This window comes from Ursus maritimus, unplaced genomic scaffold (assembly GCF_017311325.1).
Source record: "Ursus maritimus isolate PB19 unplaced genomic scaffold, ASM1731132v1 scaffold_35, whole genome shotgun sequence".
Taxonomy (NCBI): domain Eukaryota; kingdom Metazoa; phylum Chordata; class Mammalia; order Carnivora; family Ursidae; genus Ursus; species Ursus maritimus.
The window spans coordinates 21,303,321-21,320,274 of record NW_024426119.1 but is presented as its reverse complement, the minus strand read 5'-3'; the positions used below and the strand labels follow the sequence as shown (position 1 = coordinate 21,320,274).

General features: G+C 39.6%; 1 pseudogene; it reads left to right on the top strand.

Moving 5' to 3' along the window:
• LOC121100188 overlaps nt 1-16,954 on the top strand; it is a 62,640-nt pseudogene that overhangs the window by 3,733 nt on the left and 41,953 nt on the right.

Below are 16,954 nucleotides of genomic sequence, written 5' to 3'. Positions count from 1 at the left end.
ATTTCAGGGATGCATACCAAACTGGGAGGAAGACTTTTGATTTTGTACTTTATGTATTTCTATATTTTACATTTTTATAAGTGTTACTTTTTAAATAAAACCAAAAGTTTAAAAAACATGTGTATCTAATACTCAGAAAATCTATATCTAGAAATTTTTCCCATGAGATACTAAAAAATACAAATAATTCTTTCCAAAGTTGTTCTGCAGCATTGTTTGTAAAGGTGAAAATTTAGAAATGACACAAAGGTTAGTATACATCTATATTAATACAAAGATTAATAAAACTATAGTAATATATAATTAACAGATTAAGGTACATCTTTACAATGGAATATTAAAAAAGAATAAAGTAAGTCTCTATGTACTGACATGGAAAGATTCTGTTAATTGAAATAAGTCAAGTTGCAAAACAGCATCATTAGGTGAGTCTATTTGTCCAACATATATTCATATATCCATACGCTAGAGCGGCTGGAAAGTCACAGATTTGCATTAATGGACACTCTTTGTGAACAATGCTGAAAGTCTAGGGCATCTGAGCATTGACCTTTTTGCCCAGTCATGAATGAGTGACACCCTTTGTTGAGACCTCTCTGGGGAAGGGAGACCAGAGCTGGACAGTGGCCTAGCCCTGCCCTGGACTCTATCTCAGTGTGGCTTTGCTCTTCCCCATGAGTCTGTGTGTGCACTCCTGAAGAGATAGAAAGCTTTCTTTGTCGGAGAGAGCTGTGAGAGAAAGCCACCTGTTCACTCCTGCAGGAAGTGAAGCTTATGTAGAGGTCTCTGAAATTGACTGTTCTAACCATACACTGTCTCCTCTACCTGCGCCCCGACAGCGCCACCCAGCCTTGGTCTACAGAGGTGCAGCCCCTGCCCTCCTCTCCAGCTTTCTCTCTCCCCACACTCCTTACTTGCTTTTTTGTGGTCTACTCAACTGGCCTTTTTCAGTTCTTCAAAGATGCCAGACTCTCTCCACCACAAGACTTCTCACAATCTGTGCCCTGTGCCTGGAATTCTCCTCCCCTCCCCTCATTAACAACTAGGCTTCTTTCAAACCTCAACTTGGCCTTTTTCTGAAAAATGCCCCTGATTGGTCAGTTCCCACTGTTCGTGTGCTTTACAGCACTGAGAACCTCCCCTTTCGGGTGCTCAGCACAGTTAGGACATGACATTCTTCTTTCTCCTCCCAGTAAGCTCCATCCTGTCTATTTTGGGGTATTGTTTCAGCTCTATCATCCAGAACAGCCTGGCATACGAATGAATGGTAAGTGCGTGTCTGTATGTGTAATTATGGATAATACATTAAGCACACTACATAAAAAGCTACCACCAGCAATGAACAAGTGGAATTTGAAATTATAAATGCAATACCATTTACTTTAAAAAAAAAAAAAAACAGGGGCGCCTGGGTGGCACAGCGGTTAAGCGTCTGCCTTCGGCTCAGGGCGTGATCCCGGCGATCTGGGATCGAGCCCCACATCAGGCTCTTCTGCTATGAGCCAGCTTCTTCCTCTCCCAATCCCCCTGCTTGTGTTCCCTCTCTCGCTGGCTGTCTCTATCTCTGTTGAATAAATAAATAAAATCTTTTAAAAAATAAATAGATAAAAAATGAAAAAAAAACAAAATGAAATACTGAGGTATAAATCTAACAAGACATGCACAAGATTTATATGAGGAAAACTACAAAACTCTGGTGAATAAAATCAAAGAAGAACTAAATAGGTAGAGAGGTATTCCACGTTCATGATTACAAAGACTCACTATTGTTAAGATGCCAGTTCTTCCCAACTTGATCTACAGATTTAATGCAATCCCAATCAAAAGCCCAGCAAGTTATTTTATGGATATCGACAAACTGATTCTAAAGTTTATATGGAGGGGCAAAGACCCACGACAGCCAACACAATCTTGAAGAACAAAGCTGAAGGACTGACACTATCTGACTTCAAGACTTACTATAAAGCTATAGTAATCAAGACAGTGTGATATTGGTAAAAGAATGAACAAACAGATCAATGGGACAGAACAGAGAAGCCAGAAATAGGGCCACATAAATACAGTCAACTGATCTTGGACAAAGAACAAGACAGCGGTAATACAATAGAGCCAAGACAGTCTTTTCATGATGATGTTTTTCATGAATGATGCTAGAGTAACTGGACATCCACACGCAAAACAAACAAAACCTCCCAAAAAGCAGAACCCTGACGCAGACCTTACACCTTCAGAAAAATAAACTCAAATGGATCACAGATCTGAAATGTAAAGCACAAAGCTATGAAATTCCTGGAAGATAACACAGGAGAAGATCTAGATGACTTTGGGTATGGTGATATCTTTTTAGATACAATCCAAAGGCATGACCCATGAAATAAATAATTGATAAGCTGGACTTCATTAGAATTAAAAACTTCTGCTCTGTGAAAGACAACGTCAACAGAATAAGAAGACAAGTTGGACTGGGAGAAAATATTTGTGAAAGACACATCTGATAAAGGATTATTATCCAAAACAGACAAAGAATTCTTAAAACTCAACAATAAGAAACAACTAACCTGATTGAAAAATGGACCAAAGATCTTAAAAGACACCTCACCAAAGAAAATATACAAATGGCAAATAAATATGTGAAAAGATGCTCCACTTCACATATCATCAGGAAAATGCAAATTTAAGACATGAAAGAGATACCACTATATTCCTATTAGAATGGCCAGAATTCAGAACATAGTCAAGGACAAGAAGCAACAGAAACTCTCACTCATTGCTTGTGGAAATGCAAAATGGTACAGCCATTTTGGTTTCTTATAAAACCAAACATATTCTTACCATCTGATCCAGCAATCATAAACCTTGGTATTTACACAAAGGAGTTGAAAACTTAGGTCTACACAAAACCACAGATGTTTATAGTAGCTTTATTCATAATTGCCAAAACTTGGAAGCAACTAAGATGCCCTTCGGTAGGTGAATGAATAAACCGTGGTATGTCCAGACAATGGAATATTATTCGGGCTAAAGAGAAATGAGTTTTCAAGCCATGAAAACACATGGAGCAATGTGAAAAGGCTACATACTCTATGATTCCAATTATATGACATCTTGGAAAGGCAAAAGCACGGACAGAGACAATAAAAATATCAGTGATTGCTGGGGTGGGAGTGGGGAAGAGGTCAACAAGCAGCACACAGGTGACTTTTAGGGCAGTGAAAAAACTCTGTGTGATATAACAATGGCTACATGTCCTAAACATTCGTCCACACCTACGGACTGTACACCACCAAGAGTGAACTGCAATGTAAACTATGGGCTTTGGATAATTATGACATGTCAATGTAGGTACTTCAATTGCACTCTGGTGGGGGATGTCGATAATGGGGTAGACTATACATGTGTGGGGGCTGGGAGGATATGAGTAATCTCTGTATCTCTCCCTCAATTTTGTTGTGAACCCTAAACTGCTCTTAAAATAATAAAGTCTTTTCAGGCGCCTGGGTGTCTCAGTTGTTAAGCATCTCTCTTCGGCTCAGGTCATGGGTCCTGGGATCAAGTCCCACATCAGGATCCCTACTCAGCGGGGAGTCTGCTTCTCCCTCTCCCCCCCCCCCCCGCTCATGATCTCTCTCTCACGCTCTCTCTCCCAAATAAATAAATAAAAATCTCAAAAAAGAAAAGTCTTTTCAAAAAAGTTAGGTACTTTGTTGAAATTTGTCATTTTATTTATTTATTTTTTTAATTTAAGTAATCTTTACACCCAACATTGGGCTCACTCTCACAACCCTTAGATCAAGAGTCATAGGCTCTTCCACCTGAGCCAGTCAGGTCCCCCCGAAATTTGTCATTTTATATAAATGAGGCCTGTCTCCATATCAATCAGAGTTCATTCTAGGAATTGATAGTGCTTATGACAGGAAAAGAAATGGGTTCCTTTAATCTTTTATAGCATGTCTATTTTGTTTTTCATGTGTGAAGGAAGAAATAAGAACTAAATACTAATCACCATGGAAACTTGACTCTCAAACAACTGCAGAGTCTTTAGCTAAAACTCAAAGAACCTCGACTATGTAATCTACAATTTGATCTATTTATATTCAGCTTTTAACTCACCCAGGAAACACCTGCAGAATTCAGGAAAACCCCTAGCTATTTCAAACCACAGAGAGAGTATGAAATTTTGGAACTAGAAGAGAAGTTAAAGATCAGTTGGTCCAAACATCTCATTCATAAGTAAACTTAAAGCTTCAAGGGCGATACATCCAAACTGCCAAGCTGGCTCAGACCAGACCAGCACCTGACCTAGAATGCCCTGAGCCTCAAGATCTGAGATTCTCTTTGGCTCCTCTGGCTCCACCTCTCTCTGCCTCTCGGTCTCTCAGGCTCTCTCTCTGTCTCTCTCTCTCTCTCTCTCTCACTCTCTTCCACCCCTCCTCCCTGCCCCCTCCCTCTGGTTCTCCTTCTCACTGAATCAATCTCTCTCTCTCTCTCTCTCTCTCTGAGTCAGACCTAATAGATCTGTAGGAAATTGTACAGCTGCACAAATGGCATAAGGAAAGCAAAATCAAGACTCAATGAAAATTGCACTTCACTACCGCACAGCTCAGTTTCCCACACTCTTCCCCCAGCACACAGAGTAAAGGTTGGAGACTGGAGTAAGGAGGCCCGCAGGAAATCTTCTTCCTTAGAATCATCTCCCCTTCACTTTAGTCCTCAGCTGTGCCTCTAGCACAATCAAAATCCACAGAGCTACAAAGTGCCAAACCATAGTTTCCTTTACATATAACATTTATCCAAATGCTTCGTTCATTTAGCAAGTATTTACTGAGTATCAATTCTATATTAGGCATAGGTCTAGGTCCTGGGATACAGCATCTGCACCGGCCGGTGGGCTCATGCTTGGTTTCCTTGTACCCAACCACTTGGGCAACCGGAGGGTCTGCGAGAGCCCTGGCATTTGATTGTGGGCTGAACCACACTATAGATATTGATTATATTAAATCTTTATAATCATGGGCATTGATTGACTTCAGAAGTTGGGACAGCACTAGATTCAAGCACATTTCTTCTCCACATTGGCAAAATCCTGGTCAGCCCTTGCACAGTAAAAATCAGGTGGTGTTCCTGTAACTCATGATTGACATGTTGTTGCAATAGATGCTAGGGTCATCCTTGTTGGAGACTTGGGTAAATGGCCTGTAGCAATGAAAAACAATGTTCAATGTAACCACAGATTGCTAGAGATTCTACAATGTTTTCTATTTGACATGATGCCATGACTGATTCTGTAGGGTTTCACAAGTGTTTATATACATATATATTCTATACCATACACTGTTCTAAGAACTGCAGAAACAAAAATGAGAAGGTTTTCGTCCCTCCCCTCAATGGCACAAACATATATAGTCACTATGATATGGTAAAGGAAGATATGCACAAGGTGGCATGGGAGCCCAGTGGAGGCAAACATCACCCAGCTTGGGCAAAAAAACAGAGCACAGAGTGGCTTCCCAAAGGAGGGGGTACATAAATAGGTAACAGAAGGATGAATAGGAGTTAGCTAGGCAAACGGGGGAAGCATGTTCTAGACAGAGACAACATGAGTGAAGGAGGATATTAAAGATAATGAAATATTTGTGAGGAATACAAGCAGTTTAGAATCACTGTAGCAAGAAATGAGGAGAAACCAGAGAGAGAGCCAGAGTTCAGATCATGAAAGGCCTGGCACATAGTAGGTATTCAAGAAGTACTTGATAAAGGAATTGTCTAGAACTTTCAACAAGAAAAATGTATGAGTATGCAATTGTGCACATTGGGCATATTTTGTATATTCATTTTGCTAGCAGAAACAGAATATAATACATCAGTAGAATTATGGAGACATGACACAGTCAGCAAAAACATGGCTCACTCAGCATGATACTTGGAGATGAAGGCATCACAAAGAGGAAGTGGCTGGACAGTTTTGATATTCTGGTGACCACAAGAGAGGGGAGATCCAGGGTGTGTCTGCACAGAAGACACAGGCTGAGATCACATGGAGAAAGATAAAAGGGGGATGCTCAGAATCTGTGAGCTTCTGGGATATAGCAACCACCTCTTTTTTTTCTCCCACTGGCTTAGACACAACCAACATAAAACTCTCCCTGCCTTTCTTCATGGCATCACGTGGAGGAAACTGAACTGGGAAAGAGTAGAACTCATATTCCTAATTGTTGTTTTTGTGAGTGGGCTTGAGTCCTTTACTATTGGTGAAAAGGGAAGAGGATACCCAGAGCTGAGAGAAAAGGAAGTCAACACGATCCATACCCTATCAGTTCCATACCAAAACACACAGGAACTCTAAGTCAGGGTAGAGTTTTATATAAGTATAAGAATATAGTGGGGCGCCTGGGTGGCTCAGTTGTTAAGCGTCTGCCTTCGGCTCAGGGCGTGATGCCGGCGTTCTGGGATCAAGCCCTGCATTGGGCTCCTCCGCTGGGAGCCTGCTTCTTCCTCTCCCACTCCCCCTGCTTGTGTTCCCTCTCTCGCTGGCTGTCTCTGTCTCTGTCAAATAAATAAATAAAAACCTTTAAAAAAAAAAAAAAAGAATATAGAATGTAGAAGAAGTGAGGTTAATAAGGGAGGCAGACCCTATAATTACTGGTCATAAATTCTAAAAACCTTTCAGTACCCTAACACCCAAAACAACTCAACAAGGTGCAATTTATCTCTTTGTGTTTTTTTGTTCATAGTATATATATATATATATATTATATATATATATATATATGTTTTTTTAAATAAAAAGACTGTGTATGTATGGGATCAAGGATATATGGGAACTCTGTACTTTCTACTCAATTCTGGTATGAAGCTAAAACTGTTCTAAAATATAAAATCTGTTTTTTAATGAAACTTATAAAAAAAATAACAACCCAAAACTTATCTATTAGTATAGCAGTTGAAGCAGCTCACCACTGAGAGCCTGAGTCCCAGGTTCCTAATCCCCTACTCCGGAGTTGTGACTCTGATCCATGATGCCCCTAGATCACCCACCATTTTTTGCTTCCTCAGACATCGAAGGGCTATGATTACAAGGAGTTGAGTCACTTAAGCTCATTCAAGTGAAGGACAGGAAAAGCATATATTAAGAACACAGTGGAAACAAAAGAATAAGGAACCAGAGGAGGGGTGAGTTTCACAGAGGCCAATACTGAAGCACAGCTGATTCCAAGGCAGGCCCAGAAAGCTCAACAGGGGCCAGCAGCATTTTTTTAAAATATTATTTATTTATTTATTTGGTAGAGAGAGTGCGCACGAGCAGTGGGAGGGGCAGAGGGAAAGTGAGAGGGAGCAGCAGACTCCCCACTGAACATGGTGCCTGATGTGGGGCTCAGTCCCACGACCCTAAGATCATGACCTGAGCTGAAGGCAGATGCTTAGCCAACTGGGCCATCCACGGGCCCCAGGATCTGCAGCATTTCTGATGGACAACCACAGTGCATTCGTTATTGTACACATATTGTACAATACGTATATCACTCTTCTCTGGTTTATCTTTTCTATCCTCCACACTAAGATACCACCTTACGCCAGTTAGAATGGCAAAAATTGACAAGGCAAGAAACAACAATTGCTGGAGAGGATGAGGAGAAAGTGGATCCCTCCTACACTGTTGGTGGGAATGCAAGTTGGTACAGCCACTTTGGAAAACAGTGTGGAGCTCCCTTAAAAAGTTAAAAATTGAGCTACCCTATGTGTGTGTGTGTCTCCGTGTGCATGCCTCCCTCCCCCCAAAAAAGGGCAAAAGTCAAGAGAAGCAGGAGATTCCAGTTTCATCACTCCATCAACTTGGCAATGTGACACAAAATTTAGAGACCAATTTTAATTTTCACACATTTTCTGTGCAACATTTTAGGGAATGGGCTTCTAATATTCAGAACATACAGAAGGGGGAATGAAGCATGAGAGACTATGGACTCTGAGAAACAAACTGAGGGCTTCAGAGGGGAGGGGGGTGGGGGAATGGGATAGACTGGTGATTGGTAGTAAGGAGGGCATGTATTGCATGGTGCACTGGGTGTTATACGCAACTAATGAATCATCGAACCTTACATCAAAAACCAGGGATGTACTGTATGGTGACTAACATAATGTAATTTAAAAAAATAGTATTATAAAAATAATAATAATAATAATAATAACAACAACAAAAAAAAAAATCAATTGCAATTTCCAAAACAGAATATCCGAATGGCTCAGTTAAATACTACTGCCTCTGTTTAGAATGAACTTTTGAGACTAGACAACATCATAAGATCCTGGCCAGCCTGTGAGTGAGCTAGCCTTGGGTCAGGGCCTCCCCTGATCCAGTCAGCCTGGCCAGAAGGGCTGGATCATGTGGTTCTCAGCAGGAGTCCAGAGTGTTGGGGGGGGGGGGTGGAGGGCTAAAGTTACCCTTTGAAGAGACTGTGGATATGGCAAGCACTGTCAATTCATTTATGATACACTGATGATGGCAATGCCCTGGCAGAAGTCTCAGGAGTAGGAAGGAGATGGAAAAAGTGACATCTGGGTGGTATTAGAGAGTTGGTAATATAAAAAGCAATGTGTGTGAGGCCTTTAACAGGCAAGAAACACCTAGATAATCCTGAAAAACCCATCCTCAGCACCTAACATTTCTTCCCACTTATTCAAATCCCATAATTTAGAAAAACATATGCCCCCCCCCAATATCCTAGGTTCTGAAGGCCTTTTAATTGAGCAAATGACCTTAAAAGACATAGTGGCAAGGATTTGAAAAATCCATTCCCAGACCCGATGAACCTTTTCCTAAGCTTATGGCTGTGTCCACATCCTCATCATCACCCTAACTGTGCTTCTTCAACTTTTATCAACACAGCACAGTAATTTGGAAAAATGACTAATGTCACACTATAGAAATGAGCAGTTCTGATCAAAAGCCTTGCTTCTGGTGGTGTTGATCCCTTCTGAAAGCGATTGTAGGCAGCCCTTTCCCAAACAGGAAAAGCATGGGGGTTGCTAGAGAGCTGGAAGCCTCCCTAGGAAGTCAGTCAGAACTGGAGAGACTGCTTTTTAAACCTCTCTTCAAAGATTTGTTAGTATGCGCTGGGACTGTTGAGCCCTGACACACAGACAAGTGACCCAGGGGAACAGGTAGCTAACCCTTGATGCTCCATTTTAATAAAAATTAAATTGATTAGATTAATTCACTAAATGACGAAATAACTATACCAGCAGAATCGAAAGTATTCTACAACATTTATAAGAAGTTGAACATTTTATATGTGTGCCTCCTTCTTACACATTACATTTTCCTCAAAAGTACAGTTGAATTAGAATTTGAAGAACTGGGACACAAGAGGCCCTGGGTAGTTGTGTAGCTACAGCAGAACACACACACACACACACACACACACACACACACACACACATATGTCCCTGTTCCCATAGCTGGGGAAGGAAGAGGTGAATATTCAGGGGAAAAGCATTGTACCCTCCTAGCTCCTTTTATTACCAGAAAAAGACAGGCAGGAGGTAAGCTTTAACCCTGACCACTGTTTCAATTTTCACAGACTTTTGCAGATTTAAATATTCCAAAGTGGTCATTACAGAGATGCCATAGAATAGAGTGCATTTTTATATTCCTAAATTAATAAACAACTTTGTAGATAGAACCAAAACTTGCAGTTGTATCCTTATTCCCCCAAATACTTTCTGATTTAATAGTCTTTTTTTCTTTTTAAGATTTTATTTTTTTATTTGACAGAGATAGAGACAGCCAGCGAGAGAGGGAACACAAGCAGGGGGAGTGGGAGAGGAAGAAGCAGGCTCATAGCAGAGGAGCCTGATGTGGGGCTCGATCCCATAACGCCAGGATTACGCCCTGAGCCGAAGGCAGATGCTTAACCGCTGTGCCACCCAGGCGCCCCTAATCATCTTTTTTTTAATTGAATAAAGTACCCGTTCTTTTGAGTGATCATAATACAGAGAATCAGTTGAATAATTACAGAACTCTTCTCAGCTAAGAAATACCCGTCGCTAAAAACGATCTTTATTTCTAATCGGCTTCAACTGACACAGAAGTTCCTAATACTTTAAATTACTCCTCCTCTACTAATGATCTGTAATGATAGAACACTGATCTTTAAAAAAGAATAGAGTTGGCGATGTGAACAAAGATTGTCAGGTGGCGAATCATTTCAATGCCAAAAAGTGTTTTGGATATTGAATTTGAACCCCGTAGAGCAGATTTTTTTTTATTATGTTCAGTTTTAGCCAACATATAGTACATCGTTAGTTTTTGGTATAGAGCACATGTTCAAATACTACTGGAATTAAGGGGACTCCTAGAGAGTTCAAGTTTTGTCACAGGAGTTAAGTGGCTAGTTTAAAAGAAGTGAGTTGATCTCTAGGGGTGGTGAGATGGCTCAAGTCGGTGAAGCATCCAACTCTTGATTTTGGCTCAGGTCATGATCTCATGGTCATGAGATATAACCCCACATCAGGCTCTGCACTGAGCATGGAGCCTGGCTGGGATTCTCTCTTTCCTTCTCCCTCTGCCCCTCCCACATGAAACCTCCAATCAGGTCATGAGATACTAAATTCTTGAATAACAAGGTGTCTTTTTAGAAATTCTTACCCTAGGTAGCACTGACCAATGTACTGAAATGAAATAAAGAGAAAAATATTAATCAGCATAATATTTACACTTTTTCTGTTTTTAGATTTATTAAGTAACCACTTCCATGGGTACTAACTATACATATTTCTACTATATGAATGTAATTTTACACACCACAGCCAGGAAGTGGAATGGTGAAATAAACAGACAAAAAAATAAAAATTTTTAGTAGAAAAAGCCCCACAACTTTAACATAGAATAAAGATGGCTGTCCTGTTTTTTAGCATTATGATAATAATGTTTAAATTTCTTAAATATTTTCCATAACAACAAGCAAATCTATTTGTTGTTCTTTTGAAAACACTATGGGAAATCCTTTGGGCTAAACCTTAGAAATGATTTCAAGAGCCTAGTATTAAATAGCTACATAGGATTATTTTAAACTGATAATCATTATCATAAACAGACAAGAGGAGGGGTGTTTGGGTGGCTCAGTGAGTTAAGCAGCTTCCTTCAGCTCAGGTCATGATCCCAGGATCCTGGGATCAAGCCCCTGCTTCTCCCTCACCTCCCTGCTTATGCTCTTTCTCGCTCTCTCTCTCTTGCAAATAAAATCTAAAAAAATTAAATTAAAAAATTTAAAAAAATAAACAGACAAGAGGATATAGTCCTACCAACATTTTTATGGTATTTTTCATTTTTATGAATTGCTTAAATCACATTCTTCTTCTGTATTTTTCCTATTCATTTTCAAATGAAATTTTAATTCTATATGTATTCATTGAGTCCCTCTGTGAATAAGGTTCTGTGTTAAACTGGGGGTGGGAGTAAGGGAGGGAGTGGAAAAAGGACGCCACGGCCAGGCCTCTCTTACTGATCAAGGTCAAAGGAGGTCAAAGCACCAAGGTCCATTTTGCCCTATCATTAGGCATTGTTAGCCCTGTCTTACAAATGAAAAAACGGAGGTCGGGTGAGGTAAGGTAGCTTGGCCCAGATGACATGGCTAGTAAATGGAGGAGCCAGGACTTGACCCAAGAATGTCTAGTCCCAACTTTGGTTCTCTCTCCATTACACAGTGCTGTTAGTAGCTTTCTTACCCAACCTCAGCTCAAATGTCTCCTTTTGAGAGGCATCCTCTCTTTAATAGTTTCGTTTTCTTCACATTTTTAAAGAGACCCATTAATAAATCAGGAGAGTCTTTTCCAGTTGAAAACAAACAAACAAAAGCCTTTCGCAGATTTTTTTCAAATAGTAACTTAGGTAAAATTCTCCAAAAACAGAGAAAAAAGGAAATGATACACAGCACAAAAATAAGGATGATGTTAAAAAGAAAAACAGAATTACACTTTCTCCCTTGTTGCTTTCCTAAAAGGCTAAAAGGAGTGGGGGCCGATTCTAAAGGCCAAGTGTGCACGCTTGACTGCTTCATGCCCATGGAGTCATCGGATGCCCACAATCGAGTCTCTGTAGAAGATTCCCAACAAAGATACACCCCTTCAGTCATGTGGGTCAAGTAGAAGACATTCAGAATTTGAAATGTCAGCATGGGGAATGTGGGTTTTCTTAAGAAAGTATTATGTTAGTATTTGTGTTACGTATGAATGCTTCTTAACTACATTTAAAGAAGACTGTGATGGGAGTTTTTACCTCAATATTAAAAATTTAGGGGCTCTCAGAGAGGAGAAAAAGGTTAAAAGACACAAAATTATCTGAGGCATGTAAAGAGCAGCGTGCTACACCACGGTTTTTCCCGGTTTCGATTTCGCATTCTCCTTAACCACCATTCTTGGGTTTCCAGGCCCTACGTATAGTCTTAATAAGTCCCGGATTGAAGGAACTAACTTACTTATACGGCAAGAGCTCTCGAAACCTCTGGCCCCACTCAACCTTACCCCCCAAAATTACCAAACAGTCCTACTGAGTAGGACTTCAAACAGCCTGCTGAGACGACCTATCTGGAGCCCACGTTTGGGTTCCAGTAGCATTGGACAATCAGGCAATACAAAGACTAAGAAGAAAACTCAAACCGTGGATGAGGCCTCTGATTATCTTTCAATTCAATGGTCATAATGGATCCTGGGATCAAGCCCCTGCTTCTCCCTCACTTCCCTGACCACATAGTGCTTCCTCTATATCAAAAAATTCCCCACTTTACTGAACTTTGTTAAATTCTCCAGTTTGAAAAAAAAGTAAAGAGTTGAAAGAACAATGGATCAGGTGGTTGGTCTTGTTACATAATATCCACTAGGACTCAAAACACTGAAGGAGAAAGCAAAAAAGACGCATATTTTTGTTATCTTTCCTGTGAGCTCTCATTATAGCAGTTAATAAATATATGTAGCTGGTATCTGTAAACGATGAGTTCTGGGAAACCACATTCTAACGTGCAGAACTGTAAAAGCAGTTTTTCCAAAAGAGCATGCTATAACTACAGTTTGGGTTCCTGAGACTTTGGCAGCATATTATTGCAGATATGACCAAAGAAACGCCATAGAGTAAATATGCAAAATTACAAAACTCTAAAACAATCTCAAATATCAAAATTATGCTGCTGATGCTAGTCCAAGGGCTTAAAACAATATGAATTGATTATACGACTGACCCTTGAACAACAGATTTGAACTGCACAGGTTCACTTATACGTGGATTTTTGTCAATAAATATCGTACTGTAAATACATCTTCTCTTCAAAATATATATATATTTTTTCTCTTCCTTATGATTTTCTTAAGAATGTTTTCCTTTCTCTATTTTATTATAAGAATATATTAAATAATACATAAACCATACAAAATATGTGTTAATCGACTGTTTATATTATTGGTAAGGCTTTTGGTCAACAGTAGGCTATTAGCAAAGTTTCGGGGGAGACAAAAGTTATACTTGGATTTTTGACTGTGTGGGGTGTCAGTGACAGTAACCCCCACATATTTCAAAGGTCAACTGTGCAAGTATCCTATTATAAAGCACAGGAAAAGCATATTTTAACATAACACATATCTGGTCAGAAATCAGTATGTTTACATTAAGCATATTAAAAACATGAAATGTTAAAATAATTGGGATTCACCTTAAAATACTCCAGAAAGAAAAAGAGCTGGGAAAGGCAATCAATGAAGCAAAATGTGCAAAATGCTGACATATGTTGAAATTCTGTGCTTGGGAATTTGTTTACTATTCTTTTTTCTTTGTTTATGTTTGAAAACTTTTCATAATAAAAAGTTTAAGAATCTAAAAATTACAAATAATTACAATTTAATAAATAATAAGTATTATCTAACAATGTAGCTATCTTATTTCTTAAAACTCAGAAAGACTCTGGGGGAAAATGAGACAGGTCAGTAACAACTACCCATAGGAGGAGGCATTAAGGCAAGTTCCCCACAGCAACCAGTTGTCAATAATGTAACTACCTTGAGGTCTCCCCCCAGCACCTTCGAGATAATGTGCTCATGCATCATTAAACCAAACTGCAAAAGTGTAACTGCAGGGAGTGAAGTCAGACTCTAACCCTACACCACATCTAAAAATTAACTCAAAATGAATCAAAGAGCTAAATGTAATAGCAAAAACTATAAAAATTTTAGGAGAAAACATAGGAGAAAAGATTCCTGACATTGGATTTGGCAATGATTCTCTGGATATGACACCAAAAGCACAGGCAACAAAAGAAAAAAATGAATAAATGGGACTACAACAAAATTAAAAACTTCTGTGCATCAAAGTACATGATCAAGAGTGAAAAGGCAACCTACAGAACGGGAGAAAATGCTTGCAAATCATATATCTGATAAGGGGTTAACACCCAGAATACATGAAGAACTCCTACAATTCAACACCAACAAAAAAATAAACAATGTGACTAAAAATGGGCAAAGGGCTTGAACAGACATTTCTCCAAAGCAATGGTTCCATATACAAATGGCCAACAAGCACATGAGAAGATGCTAAACATCATTAATCATTAGGGAAATGCAAATCAAAACCACAATGAGAAACGACTTCACACTCATTAGGACGCCTGCTATCAAAAACCATAAAACAAGTGTTGGAGAAGATGTGGAGAAACTGGAATGCCTGTGCACTGTTGGTGGGAATGTAAAATTTCCAGCTGTGATGGAAAACAGTATAGAAGTTCTTTAAAAAAAATTAAACAGAATTACCATCCAATCCAGCAATAATATATACCCAAAAGAATTGAAAGCAGGGTCTCTAAGAGATATTTGTACACTCATGTTCAAAGCAACATTATTCATAATATCCAAAAGGTGGAAGCAATCCAAATATCCATCAGTAGATGAATGGATAAACAAAATGTAGTCTATACATACAGTAGAATATTATTCAACCTTGAAAAGGAAGAAATTCTAAAACATGCTGCAACATGGATGAACCTTGAGGGTATTAAGCTAGGTGAAATAAGCCAAAGAGACAAATGCTGTTATGATTCCACTTACACAAGGTACCTACAGTAGCCAAATTCATAGACAGAAAGTAGAAAAGTGGTTGCCAGGGTCAGGAGGGAGGAGGACACAGGGAGTTGTTGTTTAATGGGTAGAGAGTTTCAGTTTTGCAAGATGAAAAGAGTTCCAGGGATTGGTTGCACAGTATGAATGTACTTAACATTACTGAACTGTACAGTTAAGATGGGACATTTTATGTTGTGTATTTTATTAAAAATAAAAAATTTTTAAAGTGTACATCTGTATTCTAAATACTTTTTTTTTTTTAAGATTTTATTTATTTATTTGACAGAGATAGAGACAGCCAGTGAGAGAGGGAACACAAGCAGGGGGAGTGGGAGAGGAATAAGCAGGCTCATAGTGGAGGAGCCTGATGTGGGACTCGATCCCAGAACGCCGGGATCACGCCCTGAGCCGAAGGCAGACGCCTAACCGCTGTGCCACCCAGGCGCCCCTCTAAATACTTTTTAAATGTCCAAACACACAGTCATTTCAAAAAGGCATATCTCCAAAGATGATAATTACATTGGACCCTTGCTGTCAGATTATTCCTATAGAATTGAAGTAAGAAGAACTTAATAGCTCATTAATTAGAACTTAGTTACTGAGATTTTTTTTTTAAAGATTTTATTTATTTATTTGACAGAGAGAGAGAGACAGCCAGCGAGAGAGGGAACACAAGCAGGGGGAGTGGGAGAGGAAGAAGCAGCCTTCTAGCAGAGGAGCCTGATGTGGGGCTCGATCCCTTAACGCCAGGATCACGCCCTGAGCCGAAGGCAGACGCTTAACCGCTGTGCCACCCAGGTGCCCCTAGTTACTGAGATATTAAAGGATTCTGTTGCATAGCAAATTACTACATGTTGGAGTTTACAGATTTTAGTAGGGTTCTGATGTATTCTTTTTCTTTTCTTTTTTCTTTTTTTTAAGATTTTATTTATTCATCCTAGAGAGAGCACAAGCAGGAGGAGAGGCAGGCTGAGGGAGAAGCAGACTCCCTGCTGAGCCAGAAGCCCAATGCGGGGCTATGACCTGAGCTGAAAGCAGATACTTAACCAACTGAGCCACCCAGGCGTCCTGCGTTCTGATGTTTTCTATTTTAAGTTTTAGGGTCCTAAAAAAATAGTAAGATACACTTTTTAAAACTACATTTCCAGCTATACATAATATCTGGACAGCACAGAACTGTACGAGCCATAGATAATTAAAGTCAGCTTTAGCTCAGGGCACTCTGCCAGGTTTAATACCTGAAAGACAGGTAAAGAACACTAAGCCATATACTTTGGATTGGATTCTCTAAAGACAGTGAGTCAGGCTCCAAGTGTCAAAAGATCTAGTCTCATGCTAGGGAAAACAAAGATATTTTATGTTAGAACTCCTTTTATCCAAGTACCTCAAAGTACTTGGCAAACATTAATCAAATGGAAATTAAGGCATAGCCTCAGGCCACATGAAGGCATTGGCGTTCAAAAATTCACACAAGGGGCGCATGGGTGGCGCAGTCGTTAAGCGTCTGCCTTCAGCTCAGGGCGTGATCCCGGCGTTCTGGGATCGAGTCCCACATCAGGCTCCTCCACTATGAGCCTGCTTCTTCCTCTCCCACTCCCCCTGCTTGTGTTCCCTCTCTCGCTGTCTGTCTCTGTCTCTGTCAAATAAATAAATAAAATCTTAAAAAAAAAAGAATTCACACAAAAAGCCTCTCGATCCAACTACCAATTTATAGAACACACTAAACTACACCATGGCAATATAATCAGCAAAAACCAGACTGGGAAATTCTATAGGACAAATGACCCAGCTTCTTCAACAAATAAATTTCAAGGGAAAAAGAAGAGATGGAGAGGAAGCCTGTAGATCGAGATTTAGAGAA